Raw genomic sequence first — 15,000 nt, 5'->3', positions numbered from 1 at the left:
ATGACCTTAACCAGTTGAACATGTCCCTTGGTGGCTGACGATATGTGCATCTCTGATCATGAGCAGAAGTAGCGGTCGAGTATCATAGCCATGTGCTGAGAGGAATCAATTGGGGTTTGAATAATTCACCTCTGGAAACAAAGGTGTTTCGTTTAACATCTTCGAACGACCCTTATTCAAAGACCTTTTGAGCGAGATGGGCTACTCAACCTGAAGAAACTTCTAACTGCAAGGTCACGCGCTGTTTATCTTGATATGAGATCACCATGTCGCGCACATATGGTTGTGATGCATGTGCCTGGTGTACCCTTATCAGATGGGTAGTTATGATGGGTATAATGGGCTTCGTATATTTTACCCCAGTGTCATTTGATAGCATGCACTGCTCTCTCACTCTAATAATAATAATAATAATAATAATATGCTAACTAGCTGGACCCGTGAAAAATTCACGGAAAACATAGAAAATGTGAGCATCTGTAAATTGTGTTCCTACATTGTGACAGATATAAAATATATTGGTTTTTTTTCACATGAAATGTTGTATTTGAAAGGTAGCAATAAAATGTTTCAGAAGTATTAGGGAACTGATCAAAGTATGATCCATGTTCATTTCTGATGTTTACCCAACGTTTCTCTATGTCACATATTCTATCTTTCAAAAGAAAAAAAAAAAAAAATCATCTTTTGCTGTGATAAACTGTCCGAATGCTTCAATTACCTCTTCTCCATTTAAGAATGCTTTATTGTTTATGAAAAGCTCAAAATGCTTAAATAAGTGATGATCAGTTTTTGAATATATATATATATATATATATATATATATATATATATATATATATATGTATGTGTGAGTATATACAGATGGATAGATAGATAGATAGATATATAGAGAGACCTGTATATATATACATGCACCGGAATCATACATCAAGCACCTTTATATATTCCTGTATAAAGAAAAAAAACATGAACACACGTATAGCACACACACACACGTATAGACACACGCATGTACGCACATGCATATTATATTTCTCTCTGTGAAACATGTTGTTTCTCACTTTCTTCTCCCCACTTGCAATTCCCTCCCCTCGACCTATATTATTCGAAAACCCCTGCCATATTTAACCGATTAAATTTTTTTTGTGTTTATTTTATTTCTTAGTGTTGTTTTATTATTTTTTTTTAATAATTTAAAAATATTTTTTTCCTTTCCTTTCTTTTATCTTCGGAACTCCTCATCTTTCATTCTTTCTTCCGGAGGCGAGCGATCTTTTGCAACCGGAACCGGAGAAAGTCAAAGAGACTATCAGAGGAAACAGAGAGAAGACTAAGAGAGACTTAACAGATAACCAGACGACAGCCCGATGAATTCAGTTCAACGCTGTGAAAGAACCAAAACGTAGATCACTCCCTGCCCTGATTCCCCGAAATATATTGTAAAATTAGATCTTAATGAATAGGGCATTAACAAAATTTGACGCAGGCTGGAAATGATTAGAGAAAAGGGATATCAAGGAGCTGGGAAGATGGTACTAAACGCAGATAATTGAAAAAAGAAGGGGAAAAAATGATTGAAAAATAAAGACAATGACAGTGTGATAGTATGTGTGTTTGTTCTTTTCTGTTTGTTCTTTCTATAAGGCAAGTGGCTAGTTTCTCAAAAAAGACACGTAGCAATGTCGTTGGAATGTAGGTAGCAAAAACAAATTCGCTTGTTAAACTTGAGGAAAGTTTTGCATATTTTTGCTGCTCTACTTACAGAAGAATGAATACGTAATATGCTTGTTAACTGGTTGATTTCTTTTCCTGAAAACCCTAGCATTTTCAGATTGTCCTTTAGGCATTTGCTCACAGAACCAAATGTACAACTTACCATTGGTGTGAATGTGAATTTATAATCTGGGTATAGATGCTGGAGGTTTCGGAGCAGTTGCCCGCAATTATGTATGTAAGTATATTTGTCTATCTGTGGTTTGTTTGTTTGTTTGCTTGTTTGTTTGTGTGTCTGTGTGTGTGTTTGTCTCTGTGTGTGTTCGTCTGTGTGTGTGTTTGTCTGTGTGTATACTTGTTTGGGTTATATCAAGCAAATAAACAGTAAAATGTCTATAAGATTATGTAAACCGTTGCGAAGCAATGTGGCAAATATTAATTATAATTTCTATGATAATATTAAGGATGTATTCTATATATAAGCTACGAAGTTATATACCAAGATACACTTAAAAACAAAAACAGACGATTGTGTCCATTAATCAAGATTCAGTAAAGTAGATTGGGTGCCAGGATCGTAAATGTAAGACAAAAAACATTGAAATACATCAATATTTAATTTTATACACAGACGCACACGGACAAACAGACAGACATACTGACACACACACACTCGGACGCGCGTACATACACAGACGCACATACACGAAGACAGACACACACACGCACGCGTACACTACACACGGACACACACCGACACACATACAGACACACACACACACACACACACACACACACACACACACACACACACACACACACACGCTCATACACATACAGTATATGTTCTATGCTGTCGTTTAAGAAGAAAATGCGATGGTAGCCATAACTTAAGACAAGTCTATTCATCTAAGAGCAGGCTTGTTTCTTTCCTTTTACGGTTCGTTGAATTCAAAAGTGATACTCTTTACTTGTTTCAGTCATTTGACTGTGGCCATGCTGGAGCACCGCCTTTAGTCGAGTGAATCGACCCCAGGACTTATTCTTTGTAAGCCTTGTACTTATTCTATCGGGGTCATTTACCGAACCGCTAAATTACGGGAACATAAACACACCAGCATCTGTTGTCAAGCGATGTTGGGGGGGGGGGACAAACACAGACACACAAACACAGACACACACACACACACACACACACACACACACACACACACACACACACACACACACACATATATATATACATATATACGACGGGCTTCTTTCAGTTTCGTCTACCAAATCCACTCACAAAGCTTTGGTCGGCTTGAAACTATAGTAGAAGACACTTGCCCAAGGTGCCATGCAGTGGGACTGAACCCGGAATCATGTGGTTCGTAAGCAAGCTACTTACCACACATGTGTGTGTGTCTGTGTGTCTGTGTCTGTGTTCGTCTCACCCATCGTCACTTGACAACCGATGTTGGTGTGTTTACTTCCCCGTAACCTAGCGGTACAGCAAAATAGACCAATAGAATAAGCACTAAGTTCACAAAGAATAAGACCTGGTGTCGATTTTTTCGACTAAAGGCGGTGCTCCAGCATGGCCACAGTCAAAAAAAAGAATAAAAGAATGAACTGCGGCCATACTGCAGCACTACTTCGAAAGGTCATTTTTAGTTAGTCAAATCGACGTCAGTAGATATTTTAAGCCGAGCCTCGATTGCCGGACATACTGGAAGTCGTGACTGTTTGTTCCCACAGGAACAGTATACACGCATCCTTTACGTGGATTCTTGACCTGCTTGAAATAGCAACCAAATCATCCTTAAACTACACAATAAATTCTAAAAAATGCAAAAAGGACTATACATTGTATCACAGAACGGATTATTTCCTCATCTGAGGCAAGCCAAAGGGATTTCCACATGTTGAGTATTATTAATAACATTTAAATTAAAGTTAATCTCCTCTGACATAACCTTTTAGCAAACTTATGTCCCTTAAAACGCTTACTGGGCCCCACCGATCGATATTAAATGCACTTTCGGTTTTCTGATAGTGTTTGAAAGTAGTTTAACAAGTTCCAAGCTTTTGATGATAACTCTGCTTCATACAGGCTGATCTGGTGCTAAAAAAACAATCGGTCTAACCACCATTACTAAGAGCGCTAGACTGACAATCGTTAGAGCGTCGAACAAAATGTCTCGCTGTATTTAGTTACAGTTCTTTATGTTTGCAGTTCTATTTGTTCTAAGGTCAAAATTGTCTTTCAGGATCGATAAAATAAAGTACAAGTCAAGTATTGGCGTCGATATAATCGATTAACCCTTTCACCGAAATTTCTGGTCTTACTTCCACGAATTATGTTATTATTAGAACTAACACCATCCTCAACGCCGCCAACACAACAGCCAAAACCACATCCGCCACAACCACCTCTACCTCCACCACAACTGCTAGTACTAGTATCATCAGCATCACCATCAACACCATTGTAACCACCACCATTACTTTCGCCACTAGCGTATGCCACCATCAATAATTCCACAACTACTAACAGTACTATTACAATGTCTGATGCCAACACTGACACCTTCACCACCACTACCACCACCACCACCACCACCACAACAACAACACTTCCAATACCACCACCACCACCACCACCACCACCACAACAACAACAACAACACTTCCAACACCACTGCAAAGACCACCACCACCACCACCACCATAAGCAGTGCCACTACCATCAACAACATCGAGTGCCATCCATTCATTCCCCCAAATTTTACACAGCCCATACCTGCCTCATGACCCACCCAAGCGTCCATATATTGGCAGCCATCTCATCACATAATTACCCGCTTTCTGCAGACAATATCACCGCACAAGTCGATGATGTTCACCTTGTTTCACTCCATCCCCCCACCCCACCACCGTCACTTGCCACATCTTCCTTCCATTCTTCTTCTTCTTCTTCTTCTTCTTCTTCTTCTTCTTCTTCTTCTTCTTCTTCTTCTTCTTCTTCTTCTTCTTCTTCTTCTTCTTCTTCTTCTTCTTCTTCTTCCACTTCCTCCAATTTTTCTCCATCATCTTCTTCCACCAGCGTTATAATTTACCGAAGTCGTTAAGCCAGCCAGTTTGCTCACCAGGGGGCTGCACGCCACCAGTTTATCCTCTCTCTCTCTCTCTCTTTCTACTCTCTAAACCTCATTAATACCCCCACGGTTTACCGATTGTCTCCGGGTGTGTTTGTGTGTGTGTTTCTATGCGTGTAAATGTACGTGTAGGTCTCTCTCTCTCACTCTTTTTTTTGTTTTCCCCCTCTATCAATCTATCAATCTATCTTCCTAACTGTCATTTCCTTTCTCTAAGGTGATCTTTATCTAAATCAAGCTCTTATTATATCATTCTCAAGAATTGTTCCCCTGTTTATTTTCTACATTCTGTCTCTTTCTGTTCGTTCTTTTATTCGTGCATTCTTTAATTCACTCATTTGACTTCCCTAATAATCTTTCTCGTCTCTTACGCTCTCTCCCCATCTCTCTCTCTCTCCAAGCATACACATATACATACTCATAATCATTCATTTGTAAATACATGCATACATATGTATGTATGTATGAATATATGCACGCACACGCATACACACACACACACATATTCCATTCTGTGTTAACCTTGTAGTTAACTCATTTAAACGCATCAAAAGGTACTGGCCTGCCTATCAGATATAATTGTAAAGCAGAGATCGATTTTTTACTGATCATATTTCCAGAAATCCATAATATCCAAAGTATTAATATAATTATTAACAAGGCAAGCAGACTGAGTAAATTGTTTTCTTACATTAATGTACAATTGTTTCACTGGGATTTAAACTCAAGAGTATTACCATATCGTTATATAATATATATAACTGTATACCCAAGCTGTATCATTATATCAATTCAATTGAATATCAGAATTCTCCGTGCTTTCACATCTCACAGACCAACAAAAACTCTCTGGAGATGTCTGTCGTATAAAAGAATAATTAAGAACGTATAAACTATTACCTAGCCATATGATATAAACATTTTTTAGAGACAAAACGATATCATTTGCTGACTTATTCTCTTGTTTTATGTTCATCCTTTCCTCTATTCTTCATCAAATGTATTGACTGGTTGAATTAAATTGTGGTTTATTCTGTATTTTTTTCTTTCTTGGTTTTACTTCTGATATGCAAATATGTTCACACGAGGTCTGATCAATAAGTATCCGGACTGTTGCCATAGTAACGAAGCTAAAACACGCAGAGTAACGCCACTGGACACAGATTGACCTTCATCTTTGTTGAGCGTGTGCTCATTAAGTGTTAACGTTCTAGCTAACTTCTGCTGTTTACAGCGGTGCTTGGAAATAACGTGTGTAACGGGTGATCGTCGCATTGATCATGACAGAAAAAGTTGTGATGGAGATACCTACTCAGAGGTCTCCGCAAAGTTGCAGAAAGTGTATGGAGAGGAGTGTATGAGCTGCACACAAGTGTACGTGTGGTAGCTAATTTGGGCGCTTCATTCCATAAATGGGCTAATTTGGGATCTTCCTTCGACAACAGCACACTCTTGTATATGAAGTGAGCGCACTGTGCGTTCGGCCAGCCTCGCACACTTCATGCAGCACCACTAACGACAGATTGAAAAAAAAAAAAAGAAACAAAAAATGGTTACTGGATCCTCTTACGTCGAAATCAACAGAAGAATCCATAATATATATATACTTTATTTTTATATCTTACTGGATTCGGTCATGGCTGCAGTCCAATGATCAGATCCAGTAGAGGATAAAAGATAAAGAACATATTTTATGGACTCTACCGTCGATTTCGGCATAAGAGGATCCAGTAACCATTCTTGCTTTTGTTTATTTTCTTTTTGTTCTTTAGTTCTGATGTCTATGTCTTTTATGAGACTTTAATCTTGCCAAAAGATTTTCAAGCAAATCCAGAGATTGGACATTAGAGAGGATTGTTCTACAAATCGGTTGGCATGTTAGTTCGAGATTTTGTTATGGTTCGCAATTCTTTAAGATGATTCCAACGGCTTAGTTCAAAATTGTTTTTATGGCTTCATAGCAAGTTAATCTTCATTCATTGCGATTTAATGCATATTCTCAAATGTTCCTGGAGTCACACACTCACACACTTACACACATGTGTGTACATGGTTTATATATGTGTGTATATATATATATATATATATCTATATATATATATATATATATATATATATATATATATATATATATATATATATATATATATATATATTTAAAAACTTGGGTAGAAACTTCTGGAATGCATTTAGGCTGACAAGAGGCCAAACAACCGTGGTAACTACAAGAGCAACGACGACAAAAACAACAGGAAGATGTTTATGCTGCTGCCTAAGATGATGATGATGATGATGATGATGATGATGATGATGATGCTAGCGATGACGGTGGTGTTGGTAGTGGTTTCACTGGTGATGGTGGTGGTGGCGGCGGGAGGTGGTGGTAGCGGAGGTGATGATGATGATGATGATGATGATTATGATGTAGTGACGTCGCTGATGATGACAGCGAGGGTAATGTCTAAAATGAACTAGAAGAAAAACGAAGAAGGAGGAGGAGGAGGAAGAGGAGAAGAAGAAGGCGAAGGTTGAAAAAGAAGAAGAAGAAAGTAGAAGAAGAAAAAGGAGGAGGAGGAGGAGAAGGAGGAGGAGGAGGAGAAGAAGAAGAAGAAGAAGAAGAAGAAGAAGAAGAAGAAGGATGAAGAAGAAGAAGAAGAAGAAGGAGAAGGTTGAAGAAGAAGAAGAAGAAGAAGAAGAAGAAGAATGAGGAGGAGAAGAAGAAGAAGAAGAAGAAGAAGAAGAAGAAGAAGAAGAAGAAGAAGAAGAAGAAGGAGAATGAGGAGAAGAAGAAGAAGAAGAAGAAGAAGAAGAAGAAGAAGAAGGAGAATGAGGAGAAGAAGAAGAAGAAGAAGAAGAAGAAGAAGAAGAAGGAGAAGAAGAAGAAGAAGAAGAAGAAGAAGAAGAAGAAGAAGAAGAAGGCAGAGAAGAAAGCGCTGAATAAGATAGGAAACGAAAGTAACGAGAGATGCGGGGTGGAATGTCCTAGTAAAAGAAAGATGGTGGAAAGCGAATGAAAACAAGGTTTTTTTAGAGTGGTAGGGGTCATGAAAGGGGAGATAAATACTGATAGAAATATAGAAATAAGTGGTTGAAGAGAAGACACGAAATAGAAAACAAATAGAAAAGTACACGGGAGATATAAGAAAAGAAAAAAAAAACAGAAAAGAAGTACAGAATATAGGGGGTTGTGGGGTGAGGTTTTTTGCTTCTTTCAGGAAACTCAACAGAGCGTATTTCAATGAGCGCACAATATGATCAGCGGGTGGGTTCTTTTGGCTTATGGTGCTGGTGGAAATGTGATGATGAAGTGCTGGTGGCTGGCACGGTAAGGTTGGAAGTCGATGGTTGCTGAGCTGACATTGTTGTCATTTAAAGGAGCTAGCATCTCTTCTTTCCTGTTTTTATTTTTTTATATTTTTATTTTTATTTTATTCTATTTTATTTCATTTTTTTTAGTCTTATGCTGATGGTTGTTTTGTTTCTGCTTTGTTTTTCTTCTCTTCTGTCTCTCTCATCTTTTTTCTCCCTCTCTCTCTCTCTCTCTCACTATCTCACCCCCACCCTTCCCCCTTTTTTTCTGGGCTCGGTTGTTGTATTCGAAGTATAACTTGTGGGAGTAATTTGCGTGAACGGTGATTTCTAACACGCACGCACACATAGACACACGCACACACACACACATACACACACACACACTCACACACGCATATATATATATATATATATATATATATATATATATATATATATATATATACATGCATACATATATACATACATACATACATTCATACATACACACACACGCACACACACACAGGCACACGTATATATATATATATATATATATATATATATATATATATATATATATATATATATATATATATATATATATATATATATATATATATATATATATGTATATATTGTGTATAAAATGCAATGTATATATATATAATATATAGCAATGCTTATAAATGTATATATGTGTTATATGTATTTATTATGTATTTATATGTATGTATTTTGTTTTATATATGGTACAACACAATTTCATGTGTTTAGTTTTGTTCTTGTTTCCTTGTGTGTTTGTTTCTTTGCTTGAGACAGGTGCATGGAGATAATGTCGAGGTTAAGAGATCGGAGTGTGGGTAGGACAGCCGCTTGCGGGTGCTGGGGTATGTAGGTGACTGAGGAGTTTGTTTGCAAGGAATGGGCATATTGCAGTTGCTGTTGTTGTTGTTGTTGTTATAGCTAATATTGATTTCTGACACTGGCACAAGTTGTGACATAACAGCTGCTGCACACAAATACTTTCTCTCTCTCTCTCTCTTAGTCTCTTTGTGCCTCTCTCAATTATATACACATGTGTGCGCGCATGTATGTGTATACATATAAATCATATTTCTGTGTGTGTTGTGGGCGTGTGAAAAATAATATTTAATATAACAATAATGCAATAATGTAATCATGATAACATAATAATAATAGCAATAATGATGTTCATCATAATAATAATTATAATGATGATAATAGCAACAACAATAATAGCAAGAATCTTTTCTGCTATAGGCACAAGGCCTGAAATGTTGGAAAACGAGGTTAGTCGAATACATTTTAACTGATAACTGATAAATTATTTTATGAACCCCGAAGTAATGAAAAGCAAAGTTGATCCCGGTTGAATCTGAACTCGGAGCATGAACACCGATAAAATGCTTTTAAATATTTTGTCCGACGCGGTAACGATTCTGCCAGCTTACCTCCTTGATAATAATACAAATAATGGATGGAATTCGGTATCTCGAAGTGCGCAGTGGAAAAAGAGTATATTGTAGGGGTATGAAATTGTCAAACGGAGAGAGATTGGAAGACCCGGATGATGATGGGTACAAGTACCTTGGGATCTTGGAGCGGGACAATATCTTGCACAGAGAAATGAAAGACAAGGTCATCACTGCATATTTCAAGCGTCTCAAACTTTTCTTGAAATCAGAGCTCAACTCAAGGAACCTTGTAACTGCCACCAACATGTGGGCTGTTGCTGTAGTCGCTATAGTGCACCCATCCTGAGATGGACACAAGCGGAGATTGATCAGCTCGATCGCACTACCTGACAGACAATGACGATGCATGGTGCCCTCCACGCTAAGGCAAATATACACAGGCTCTACATGAAGAAAGGTAAGGGTGGATGTGGGCTGATTAGCGTACGAGAGTGCATCAACAGTGAAATAAAAAAACATGGCAGAATATATGGTAAACAGCAAAGAAGACCTGCTACAGTATGCTGCTAGTGCAGAAGGAGTTAACAAAAATGGACTTGAGAGTGCTCATGAATTCCGAACAAGAACAGCCAGCGAGAGAGAAGGAACCCTACTCCGTATGGAATTACATTGTCAGTTCCACCGGGAAACCGACAAATTTAAAGACCAGGGAGCATCATAGAGGTGGCTCCAGAAGGGTGACCTAAAAAGAATACTAAAATACTAATAATACTAAAAAAAGCGTAATCATCGCGGCTCAGGTCCAGGAGGATAGTCGATTACATCGATCCCAGTGTTTCACTTGTACTTAATTTATCAACCCCGAAAGGATGAACAGCAAAGTCAACCTCGGCGGAATTTGAACTCAGTACGTAGCTGCAAACGAAATACCGTTAAGCATTTTGCCTAGCGTGCTAGCGATTCTCCCAACTCGCCACATTAATAATAGTAATAATAATAATAATAATAATAATCTTCTTTACTATAGGCACAAGGCTTGAAATTTGGGAGAAGGGACCCAGTCGGTTAGATCGACCTCAGTACACAACTGGTACTTAATTTATTGATCCAGAAAGGATGAAAGACAAAGTCGACGTCAGCGGATTTTGAACTCGGAATGTAAAGATAGACAAAATACCGCTAAATATTTCGCCCGGCGTGCTAAAGTTTCTGCCAGCTCGCCGCCTTAATAATAACAATAATAATGATAATAGTAATTGTAATGAAAATAAATATAAAAACAATATATGCATGTATGTATATGCATATGCTCTTGTAACTGATTCTATTCGAGAAAATCACATAGAAACTGTTGCTAAGAAGTCTGAGTTAGTCTGTGTTTTTGTCTAATAAAATATTTAGATTATGCTAAATATCTTATGTATTAAATATTTTTGTTGTTTTGAACTATATGAAAACACACTATATGTGTGTATGTGTGTGTATGTGTTGTTTTAATAGACATTATTTGCTCGATACCATAGGTTTCGTGCGAATATACTCGCTGTTATTGAATCGGAGTTTGCATAATGGGTGACAACTCTGCCATTGATATGATACGAACTTTTGTGAGATTATGGATAATTCAATGTAGATATAAACAAGAACAAGTAACAAAGGGGGAAAAAATAGATGTCTAAGCTGGAGGTGAAAGAAATTTCATGTATAATACCAACTGCAGTCTAATCCATCTACAAATCCAGGAAACTAAACATTGATTAGAGGAATATATCTCTCAGGTTCCTGGACATCCTCAAGAAGAGAGGATTAGGAATTGTTACCCGCTTTTTTCCAGATTAGACTGATGGTACTGTTTTGACGTCAGCCTTCGGATCATGCTGTTGTTGCAGTTTTCCACGGCACAGAAGAAAATTATACGTTTTTTAAAAATTTTAGATAATAATAATAATAATAATAATAATAATAATAATAATAATAATAATGATAATGGCTTCAAATTTTACCACAAGGGCAGACATTTTGAAGGAGGGGATGAGTCGATTACATTGACCCCAGTGCGTAACTGGCATTAATTTCCTCGACCCCCGAGAGGATGAAAGGCAAAGTCGTCCTCGGCGGAATTTGAACTCAGAACGTAACGGCAGATGAAATACCGCCTTATTATTATCAGTAATAATAATAATAATAATAATCATTACTTTAGATTTTGGCCATGGTCCACAATTTACCTCGACACTAGTACTTGACTGGTATTTGTTTTATCGACCCCCGGGGAAGGATGAAACGCAAAGTCGACCTCCCTCGACGAAATTTGAACTGGGAACGTAGCGCTTGGAACAAATGCTGCAAAGCATTTTTTACGACGCCCTGAACACTTCTAACAGTTCTTTGCGCACATAACAAGAATAACAAGGAAGGTATTAATAACGACCACAACAACAACAACAACAACAACAACAACAACAACAACTACAACAATAGCAACAATAATTTGAAGATAAATCGTCATTTTGTTTATTCGTGTGAGATTTATTGCAGTGTGAAATCAGGTGATATTGAGAGCCACGCGAAGTGATTTTCTTAATGGCTTCAACCTCAGCTTCGTTCCACCAGTTATCTAAACTGTTAGCTGCATTAATTGGGTCTAGCGTTACATTGTTGCTTTCCGGTTTGGAAGAAACTAACTTTCCACCATTTTGATAGCATAGTACACGGAAAGTAAGCACGTGATCCCGTTAACACGGTTCGCGTAACTAAGCAAATTTTGCTTAGTCAATCAACTAAAGAATTATGCTAGTAATTGAGAGACAAAAGAACTTCACAAAATTTATGCGATATTTGAGAAATATCTGCATGAAATAAAAACAACAAACGCTATAAAGTAATATATATATATATATATATATATATATATATATATATATATATATATATATATATATATATATATATATATATACTGAGGAGGATAAATTGAATATTAATTTCAATCAAAAACCAGTGGTCTAGCATATAAAAAATCTGATTATTCAGAAAAATTGTATTACATGCGTATAAGAAGGGATGACCACTAGGTGGACATCTAATATACTAGAAAGATGTCATCAACGACCCAACCACAAAAGAAAAATCATGTTCTCCAGAAAAAATTCATCAACAATACCAGAGCTTAGGCGGGCAGGACAAAATGAAAAATATACAAAAAATAAAGAATTAGTTGTGTACACAAATCGTGCTATATATATATATATATATATATATATATATATATATATATATATATATATATATATAACATGATTTATTCGTCGTCAGAGGCGTTCGTAAACCGAGGTACTATTGTATAAAATGAATGTGAGAAAGACTGGAGATGAAGCATGATCTATTCGTGATCAGAGTTGTTCGAAAACCGAGGTTCTACTGCACTGATATAAGTCGAGTCCATCATGGGCACCGCTCTAAAGCCTTTCTGGGGCCAAGAAGGGTACTGGCTTTCTCACTGTCTCGTGACTGTGGCGAAAAAGATATGGCAGACAAGATGTATTGAGCTGAGATAGCTATTTGAAGATAGACGCTTTATACTGAAAGCACGCAGCGTGGCTATTATCATTAATTTTTTTTTCTTGTCTCGGTTATTGGATTGCGGCAATACTGTGGAACAGCCTTGAAGGGGTTTGTCAAACAAATCGCCCCCAGTGCTTAATTTTTTAAGCCTGTTATTTATTCTGCTGGACTTCTTTTGCCGAGTCGCTAAGTTACGGTAATGTAAGCAAACACAGGTTGTCAGGTGGTGATGAGAGACAAACAAAGATGCATATCAATATATGCACATATATATATTTGATGGACTTCTTTCAGTTTCCATCAACAAAATCAACTCACAAGGCTTCGGTTGGCTCGAAGCTATAGAGGAAGACACTTGCCCAAGGTGCCGCGCAGTGGGACTGAACCCAAGACCTTGTGTTTGGGAAGCAGACTTCTTATCACACAAGCCATGCCTGAAACTATCTGTAAGGTATTTAGAAAGAAGTGATGCAATTCGCTATATTTGCTAAACTCTGTGATTAGCGAAAACAGTGAATGAAGTTTATGTGAACATCATCATAGAGAGAACAATAGAAGGTTAAACTTGCAACTTCCCTTCGGTAAAGTGGGAGTAACTAAAAGAGCTATTTAGCTACTTAAGTTGGAATTCTGCGAAGAATATGTTTGAAGAAATTCCGCCTAAACATATGAGCAGTACTCCATTTTATTTTGTGTACACGAGCGATTTCGATCTTGTTGAGATTCGTCTGTCTATGCGCTGTGAGGATTGTGTTAGATTACTGCCAGAGAAAATGAATAGTGTGAATTGTTATTTGAGCAATATGCATTATGATATTTCGATGAGAATTAACTATTTGTTTTGTCAATCGATTGATGGTATCGTTAAAGTGTCAGACAAATGCGTCGAGATAATTGTCTGAGTTCTTTATGTTCTAAATTCAAATCTCACAATATGAGTTTCGAAAAAGGACCAATAAAGTACTGATTCTGCTTTTCTTCTCTTTCTTCTCCCTCTTTCATATTTTCTTAAAATAGGCATTCAGAGAGGGTTCTGAATAACTACTCACTCTGTCCGCTCTTGAAAAGTAGAAATATAGACAAGATCCGTTGCAAAAGATAATACCTCCTTGCTCAAAGAATACATTAAAGGCAGACTATGGTTGAAAGGATCCTACAGCTGTTTCGTTAATAACGGAGAATTTAAGAATTTCCATGTGCCTCCGGAACAGGAGTAGGAATGTGCCCTAGATAGCGCATGACAGGAAGTGTATCATTAAATTGGTTGCATGTGATGTTGTCTGTGTTCCTGAATGCTGTTTTCTGTGTAGTTGTGTGTTTGGGGATGGATTATATCTGTAGTTGTAGAAGGATGAGTATTTGGATGTTGATTGCATGTCCAAGTGTCTGAGGGTTAATTATATGTAAAGTTTTTCGATGTCTCTGTCTGGTGTTTGTACGTGTAGTTACACATGTATTTGTGAGTTGATTTTATTTGTACTTATAGATGGGTCTGAGCGAGAGACGGATAACGGTTTAGGAAGGTATTGTATTTCTTCTCGTGCGTTAAAGGTAATGTATTTGGTTGCTCGGTTGTTTGGCAAAGGGTGATGTTAGATAGGCGTAAAGCTGCTGCCGTTGTTGCTGTTGCTGTTGTTGTTGTTGTTATTGTTGCAGCTGCTTTTGTTGCTGTTGCTGTGGTTGTTGTTAATGTTGGTATTGTTATCTTCTTAGAGTGTGGTTGTTGTTATAACCGCTGATAAACGTTTGGTGTAAAAAGAAATAGCTTAAAGGAGAGAAAGGCAAAAACGAAAGGAAGGAAGGAAGAAAGGAAAGAAGAAAGTCGGACAGGAAAGAAAAAAAAGGAA

Source organism: Octopus bimaculoides, chromosome 11 (assembly GCF_046866305.1).
Source record: "Octopus bimaculoides isolate indiv1 chromosome 11, ASM4686630v1, whole genome shotgun sequence".
Lineage (NCBI taxonomy): Eukaryota > Metazoa > Mollusca > Cephalopoda > Octopoda > Octopodidae > Octopus > Octopus bimaculoides.
This window is presented reverse-complemented; position numbering follows the sequence as displayed.